The sequence below is a fragment of the Desmodus rotundus genome, chromosome 6 (genome assembly GCF_022682495.2).
Source record: "Desmodus rotundus isolate HL8 chromosome 6, HLdesRot8A.1, whole genome shotgun sequence".
NCBI lineage: Eukaryota > Metazoa > Chordata > Mammalia > Chiroptera > Phyllostomidae > Desmodus > Desmodus rotundus.
The window spans coordinates 41838582-41845956 of NC_071392.1; the positions used below are offsets into that span (position 1 = coordinate 41838582).

The 7375-nt window shown below is 39.6% G+C and overlaps 1 pseudogene; it reads left to right on the forward strand.

The window, feature by feature from the left end:
- Positions 1 to 2922: 2922 nt before the first annotated feature.
- LOC112302473 (tubulin beta chain pseudogene) lies at positions 2923 to 4673 on the forward strand (annotated as a pseudogene).
- The last annotated feature ends 2702 nt before the right edge of the window (positions 4674 to 7375 follow it).

Here is a 7375-nt window from a genome sequence, read left to right on the forward strand (position 1 = left end):
ACAAGTGTGTTCATATATATTCAATCTATGGACAACACAAAATTGATGAGTTATTTCTAGAAATCAATTTTATTAAGTATGCAATATTGCAAAAGTCTGTGAATGAGATACCAGCTTTATAAGAATTATTATTTTTATAATATTCACATATTTATGAATTGATGTATTGATCTTTTTAAGATGAGTCATTCTTTCATCCTGCATGTGTGTGAAATGCAATGATTTTCTATGATTGTTCACAGAAATAAATAGGTTCTAGGCAATGAGTTACAGATTCAATTAAAAAATCAAGTATAATTATTTTAACTGGAAATTTTATACCCAATTTTTATTGTATGTTCTGGTTGAACATGTATGAGAGTAAAGTAAGAAAATTGTATGTATCTGGTTTTACGCGCCTCTTATAGAAAAAGACAAAGGGATTAAGCAAAAAAACCCCAAACAAACAAATAAACAAAAAGCCTGCAGACACAGACAACAGTTTGGTGATTAGAAAAGGGTGTTGGAGGAAGGTGGAGGAAGGTAGAAGAAGGTACAGGGAGAATAAATGGTGATGGAAGAAGACTTGATCTCTGGTGGTGAACACACAATACGATATACAGGTGAAGTATTATAGAATTGTACACATGAAACCTATATAATTTCTTTAATCAATGTCACCCCAATAAATTAAATAAAAAAGAGATGCAAATTAAAGCCACAACGAGATACCACTTCACACCAGTCAGAATGGCCATCATAATAAACAAATCAACAAACAACAAGTGCTGGAGAGGTTGTGAGAAAAGGGAACCCTAGTACACTGCTTGAACAACAATAAAAAAAAAGAGAGAAAAATAAAAACAGTTAAAATGCTAAAAAAAAGATATGTTGTCTTCAAATTAGTTTTTCAATACTCAGATTGTCTGAAATGAATTCCATACTCTCAGAATAAATATGTCCTATTTTGCTTAAAGCTTTTCTTAAACTTCAGGCCTGAACTAGGGAGTCATTTCTCTGTGTTCTGTAATGATTTGGACATATATAATTTATTACTATGTTTACTTCTTCATTTATTTTACAAGACTCCAAAGCAGTAAGAATATCTTTTACTTGGTTTGTACTGCACAAAGCAGATGCCAAATAAAATTTTAAATTTCATCATGCATTAATCATATTTTCACATAAAGCATTTCTACTTTTATAAACTCATTTTATGCAATCATACTTTTCTGATTGCACTGTTTTTATGTATAAAATTGAAATTGAGAAACTAAGAATGTGAATAAATAACACATAAAAATCACCAAAGTCCAGAAAAATTTTGAAACATAAGCAATGAAATATAAAACAGTGAATGCATGGATAAACTCATATATATACATATATATATGAATGTGTACATATATGTGTGTGCTTGTGTATGTATAAAAATGTATCAGACTAGTAATTCTTTAAAAAATGCTAGAGAAAATACAGTGAAAAAGCTATTACTATACTCTGTTGGTAGGATTATAGATTTTTGAACTAGTTTTGAAAGTTACCAAGTTATGTGATAAAAATTAATCACTGATAAGGACAAAAATTATTGTTCAAAGATATTCATGGTATTTATTATAGTAAATATGAATTATGGGAAAAAACTTCAAATATCCAACAATAATACACATGGTATTCTAAGTGGATTTTGTATCTCTCACAGAGCTGTTTTTAAATAATTTTAATGACAGGAAATATGAATTAAAGTTAACTTTAAAATGAAGCATGCACGATTATTTGTGTGATGTGTGTTGTGTACGGTGCAGGAATATGTGTGTGTATTGGTACAAATTATAAAATATAATTTATGAAAAGAACATAAAACTTCTGGTTCAGAATGGTGGAATGATTACTTTTTCAGTTATCACTGCCCCACTATAGCAAGTTTTAAATAAAGGTAAGGAAATACAAGGTATACATTCAAAAGACAAAAAACAAAACAAAACAAAACAAAAAACAAACCAACAACAACCAAAAAAAACCCACAAGAGAAGGAATGACAGGTGATAAAATACTGGAAGATAAAAAAGAGTTGGATAAAATTGAACTTCAGACAATATGACAAACAAATTGCTCAGAGGGACCTTTCTGTAATGGAACCATTAGGTTCCTGATTTGATATAATCTTTTTTATCAGATGCCAGGTTTCTTCAAGGAGAACTATCCTTCCCTCATGGGAAGGGGGGAGACCCAGCAACAGGAACACCACAAGAAAAAAGCAAACAAAATATAACCAGAGACATTGAAGTTAAGAACAATCTGACAGTAACCAGAGGGGAGGTTGGAGGGGATAATGGGGGGAAGGGTTTTCAGAACTACTATAAAGGACACATGGACAAAAACAATGGGGAGGGTGGAAGCAGGGGAGGGAGGTGGGTTTCGCTGGGGTGGGGAGAAAATGCAGACAACTGTAATTGAACAACAATAAAATAATTTAAAAATTGAAAAAAAAAATCAGTGACCTGGAGCTGAGGCTGTGAGCAGTAAGTATATTTTAAAAGCAAGGATTTAAAGAGGAAAGAAAAAAGGAAAAGAAAGCAAGGATTCCGTGAGGTTGGAAGCTGCTATTAACACTGTGAAGTGGATGCTGGGGCAAGGGCAAAGGTAAAGTGCTTAAACTAAACATTTCACTCTGATAAGAGATAGGACCTTTGGGGAACTGTATAGTCATCCCAGTTTGGTAGCATTCTCTGGTTCCTATCAGAAGTGAAAACCTTTTCAACTTAAGATCATGATGTTTCATAGACCTCTCAGAACCTTCCTGCTGCCACGCTGGGACCTTGCTGCTCCAGCCTCTGGGGTATATCCCATTCTACCAGCCTGAGAGTGGCAGCACAGAAAAATAATACATATTTCCTCGCCCTGTACACACTTTGAGGAGAACAAACAAATTTAATTTGAACCATGAGGGAAATCGTGCACGTCCAGGCTAGCCAAACGTGGCAACCAGATTGCTGCCAAGTTCTGGGAGGTAATCAGTGATGACCATGACATCAACCACTGGCCCCTTCCACAGGGACAGTGGCCTGCAGCTCGACTGCATCTCTGTGTATTACAGTGAAGTCACAGGTAGAAAATATGTTCCTCTCACTCTCTTGGTGAATCTAGAACCCAGGAATATAGACTCTGTTCATTCAGGTCCTTTTGGCCAGATCTTCAGACCAGACAGCTTTGTTTTTGGTCAGTCTGGAGCTGGCAACAGCTGGGCCAAGGGCCTCTATTACACAGGGGGCTGAGCTGGTTGACTCAGAACTGGATGTGTTAGGGAAGAAGGCTGAGAGCTGTGACTGCCTTCAGGGTTTCCAGCTGAATCCTTCACTGGGTAGAGGCACAGGCTCTGGAGTGGGCGCCTTGCTCATTAGCAAACTCTGTGAAGAGTATCCTTGTTATCATAGACTGTCAGGGCACACCAGGCCGTCTCCCCATTGACCAAAATGGCACAAGGGGAGGTTCTTAAACCAAGCACACCAAAAGCTATAAAGACAGGGCCCCACTGCACCAAAAGCTAGAAGATGGATGGATAGGTCTCCACCAGGCAAAAAGCTAGAAAGATGAATGGACAGGCCCTAGAGGCCAAAAACTAGAAAGATGAATGGCTAGGACCCCAGTGCTCCAAAAATTAGCAAGATAATTAGACAGGAAAAAAGCTTCCCTTCATATCCCTGCAAGAACCGGGGGCTTGAGTAGGAAGCAGGGTGGTCTTTGAGATGTGAGCCCACAATTCTCTCATGTTGTGGCATGCGAATGAACCTCTTTCCTTTTGCACCAGCACCTGTCTCATGAGTTAGGCTTTCACTGGGGAAAGCAGCCAAACCTGCTCTTTCGGTTATATCCTGACTGCATCATGAACACCTTTAGTGTGGTACCCTTCACCCAAAGTACCTGACACTGTGCTTGAGCCCCACAATGCCACCCTCTGTGTCCATCAGCTGGCAGACAATACTGATGAGACCTAGTGCATTGATATGGAGGCTTTTTACATCAACTTCTGCAGCCTCAGGCTGACATGCCAACCTACGGGGACCCGAGCCACCTTGTCTCAGCCACCATGAGTGATGTCACCACCTGCCTCAACTTCCCTGTCCAGGTCAATGCTGACCTCTGCAAGCTGGAAGTCAACATGATGCCCGTCCCATGCCTCCACTCCTTCATGCCTGGATTTGCCCTTCTAAGAAGCCATGGAAGCCTGTAGTATTGGGCCCTCACTGTGCCCTAATTTACCCAGCAGGTATTTGATGCCAATAACATCATGGCTGCCAGTGAATCACACCGTGGCCACTCACTGTGGCTGCTGTCTTGCAGATGTCCACGAAGGAGGTGGATGAGCACATGCTCAACATGCATAACAAGAATAGCAACTACTTTGTGGAATGGATCCACAATAATGTTAAGACAGCTGTCTGCGACATCCTGCCCTATGGCCTGAAGATGGCAGTCACCTTCACTGGCAACCGCATGGCCATCCATGAGCTGTTCAAGTACATCTCACAGCACTTCACTGCCATATTCCACCAGAAGGCCTTCCTTCACCAGTACACAGGCGAGGGCATTGGCAAGATGGAGTCTACTGAGGTTGAGAGCAACATAAAGAGCAGTACCAGGATGCCACCACAGAAGAGGAGGATTTCAGTGAGGAGGCCAAAGAGGGGACCTAAGGCCACGCCCTGTCACTCAGGCTACTCAGTTCCCTCAGCCTTCTTCCTCAACTGCCTGTTTCCTCTCCCTTAGAATTTGCATGTTCTGCTTCTCTTTTTCTCTTAGGGGTGCTCTAGAAAAGTATCTGGCACATAATAGGTGCTTAATAAAAATTTGGTGTTTACTGAATGTCTCCTCTCTCTTTGCACTCTGGGAAATCTAAATATGTTTCTGCTATTTGGAGTAACTTTGTATTTCCTCCTGGTGCCCATGTCTCCCTCTGTCCAGTTAGTATTTCCCTCCCTATTTTCAAGATAATTCTCCAAGAAGCTGGGTCTCATCCAGACCCCATTTAGAACTGTGTGCTGAAGCACCATGGCAAGCCCATGTGGGAGACAAGGGGAAAGGGAACCACATTAACTCTAGCAGGTGGAAGTCCCTACGAGGAACAAGTGGGGTTTCCCATTCTAGAGCAGTTTTGGAGAGTGGGATGCAGGCTGTTAATGTCCTAGTTTCCAGGTATTTTGCCCTGCTCCTCCCTAAGCTTTGGAGTAGGTGTTAACAGTATTATCTTAACTTTCAGTCTCTCTCCAAGCTCTGTCCTGAGCTGTTTCTTTTGCAGATGTCTGCCCCACCCTGCCAAGTGGGGTCCTACCCTCTTCCTCCTTACCTTCCTCTCACACTGACATTCTCCCTTTCTCTGGATGGATAGGAGGGGAGGTGGGGAAGAGAGTCCCGTACAAGTACAAAAAGGCATGCATTGCAGCCTACATGTTGGAGTCACTGCCTGGAAGAGAGGAGACAAGACTCCCTCTGTCTTTTGGCCACATCTCATCTCTTCTTTTGCTCTTGCCTTTTCCCCCTACCCTTTTGTCTTATTCTGAGCTTCAAATTTCTGTTTTGTGTTGAACTTGCTGCTATTTCTTTTCATATTGAAAATATGATATTGCCCCTGGATCCAAAAATAAATGAGAATTGAAAAAAATCCAACATGTTTTATAGATCAGATCAGCCAATAAATTCATAATCAAAAATCACCAGCCACACCTTGGCTAGTGCGGCTCAGTTAGTTGGAGTGCCCTTCTCTAAACTGAAAGGTCAGGGGTTTGATTCCTGATCAGGGCACATGCCTAGGTTGCAGATTTGGTTCTGGCCAGGGCATGTATAGGACGCAACTGACTGATGTTTCTCTCACATTGATGTTTCTCTCTCTGTCTCCTTTCTTTTTCCTCTGGAATTGAAAAAAAACAAAATCACCCACCACATGCAGAGGCAGGCCACCACAAGTGGGAGTCAGAAGAAATTTAATACATGACAGATTTAGACACATACTACATACATAGGGTGGGACAAAAGTAGGTTTACAGTTGTTCATATAGAAAATAACACAATAATTAATAAACAATAATACAAAACTAAGCTATGTTTCACATACTCAAAATTGTAAACCTTCTTTTGCCCCTCCCTATACTGATTGGAATTGACAGCTACATAATTTAGAATAAATAAGAAATATTTAAATAAATAAAAATTGGAATCACAAAGATTATAAGAAAATCAGGTATGATCAGTCTTTTAAAAATTAACTTAGCACTGCTGGCCTGAAAATCAAATGGTTCCTGGTTTGATTCCCAGTCAGGGCACACGTCTAGGTTGTGGGCCAAGAGGCAACCCGTTGATGTTTCTCTACCTCTCTTTCTTTCTCCCTTCTACTCTATCTAAAAATAAATAAAATCTTAAAAAAATAATTTAATGAGCCCTGACTGGGGAGCTCAGTTGATTAGAATGTTGTTCCAATACACCAAGGTTATGGTTTTGATCTCTGGTAAGACACGTACAGGAAGCAACCAATGAAGGCGTAAATAAGTGGCAACAAATTGATGTTTTTCTCTCTTTTTCTCTCTCTCCCACCCTTCCTTTCTCTCTGTAACATCAATAAATTAAAAAATAACTAAATGAAATCCCTATAAATGCAAAATATTATAGGTGATATTTGAAATCTAAATAGGTTAAAAAGTGTATATAATTTAGCCAAAAAATAACTAATGACCTGAAGATTTATCAGATTAAATTAACCAAAATTTGCAATTTAGAGAAATAAAGACATAGGAACATTAAAGAGAAATTAAGATATGTAAAAAATTAAAATTGAATGAGAATGTCTAACAGGCATTTAATAGGAATAGACAAAAATGGTTTTGAGCTCTGACCAAGGTGGACAAAGCCCACTATAGCCTGTGTTTCCCACTGACTATAACAAAAGCTCTGGTTAAAATACAAAACATAATTACCTGAGGACTCTGAAAAATAAACAAAATCAGGCAAATTGGGAAGAGGAAGCAACCTGGAGAAGCAACCCATATGGGTATGAGTTCCCATTTGTTTTTTTTATTTTGTCATGGCTTTGCCCAAAGGTGGGCCCAGACACAGAGCTTAAAATTAATTAAGTGTATTACCTCACAGTTCTGTAGATCAGAAATGTAGGAATCATGGTGAGGCAGGTTGAGCCTATCTTACATGAATGGGCATGGTCTTCAGTTACTTTTTAAAGCTTCTCAGTAAGTTTAAATTTTCTCTTCAGGCACTCCCAGAAGAGCTCTGCTCTGTGCCTGTCCTGGTAGATACCAGTCCATGGCAGGAACCTGGAAAGCAAAGAAATCTACTCTGTGCATGTGTGAAGAGCCCAGCTCTGTAGGAGCCAGACCCTGGGAGCCATATGCTT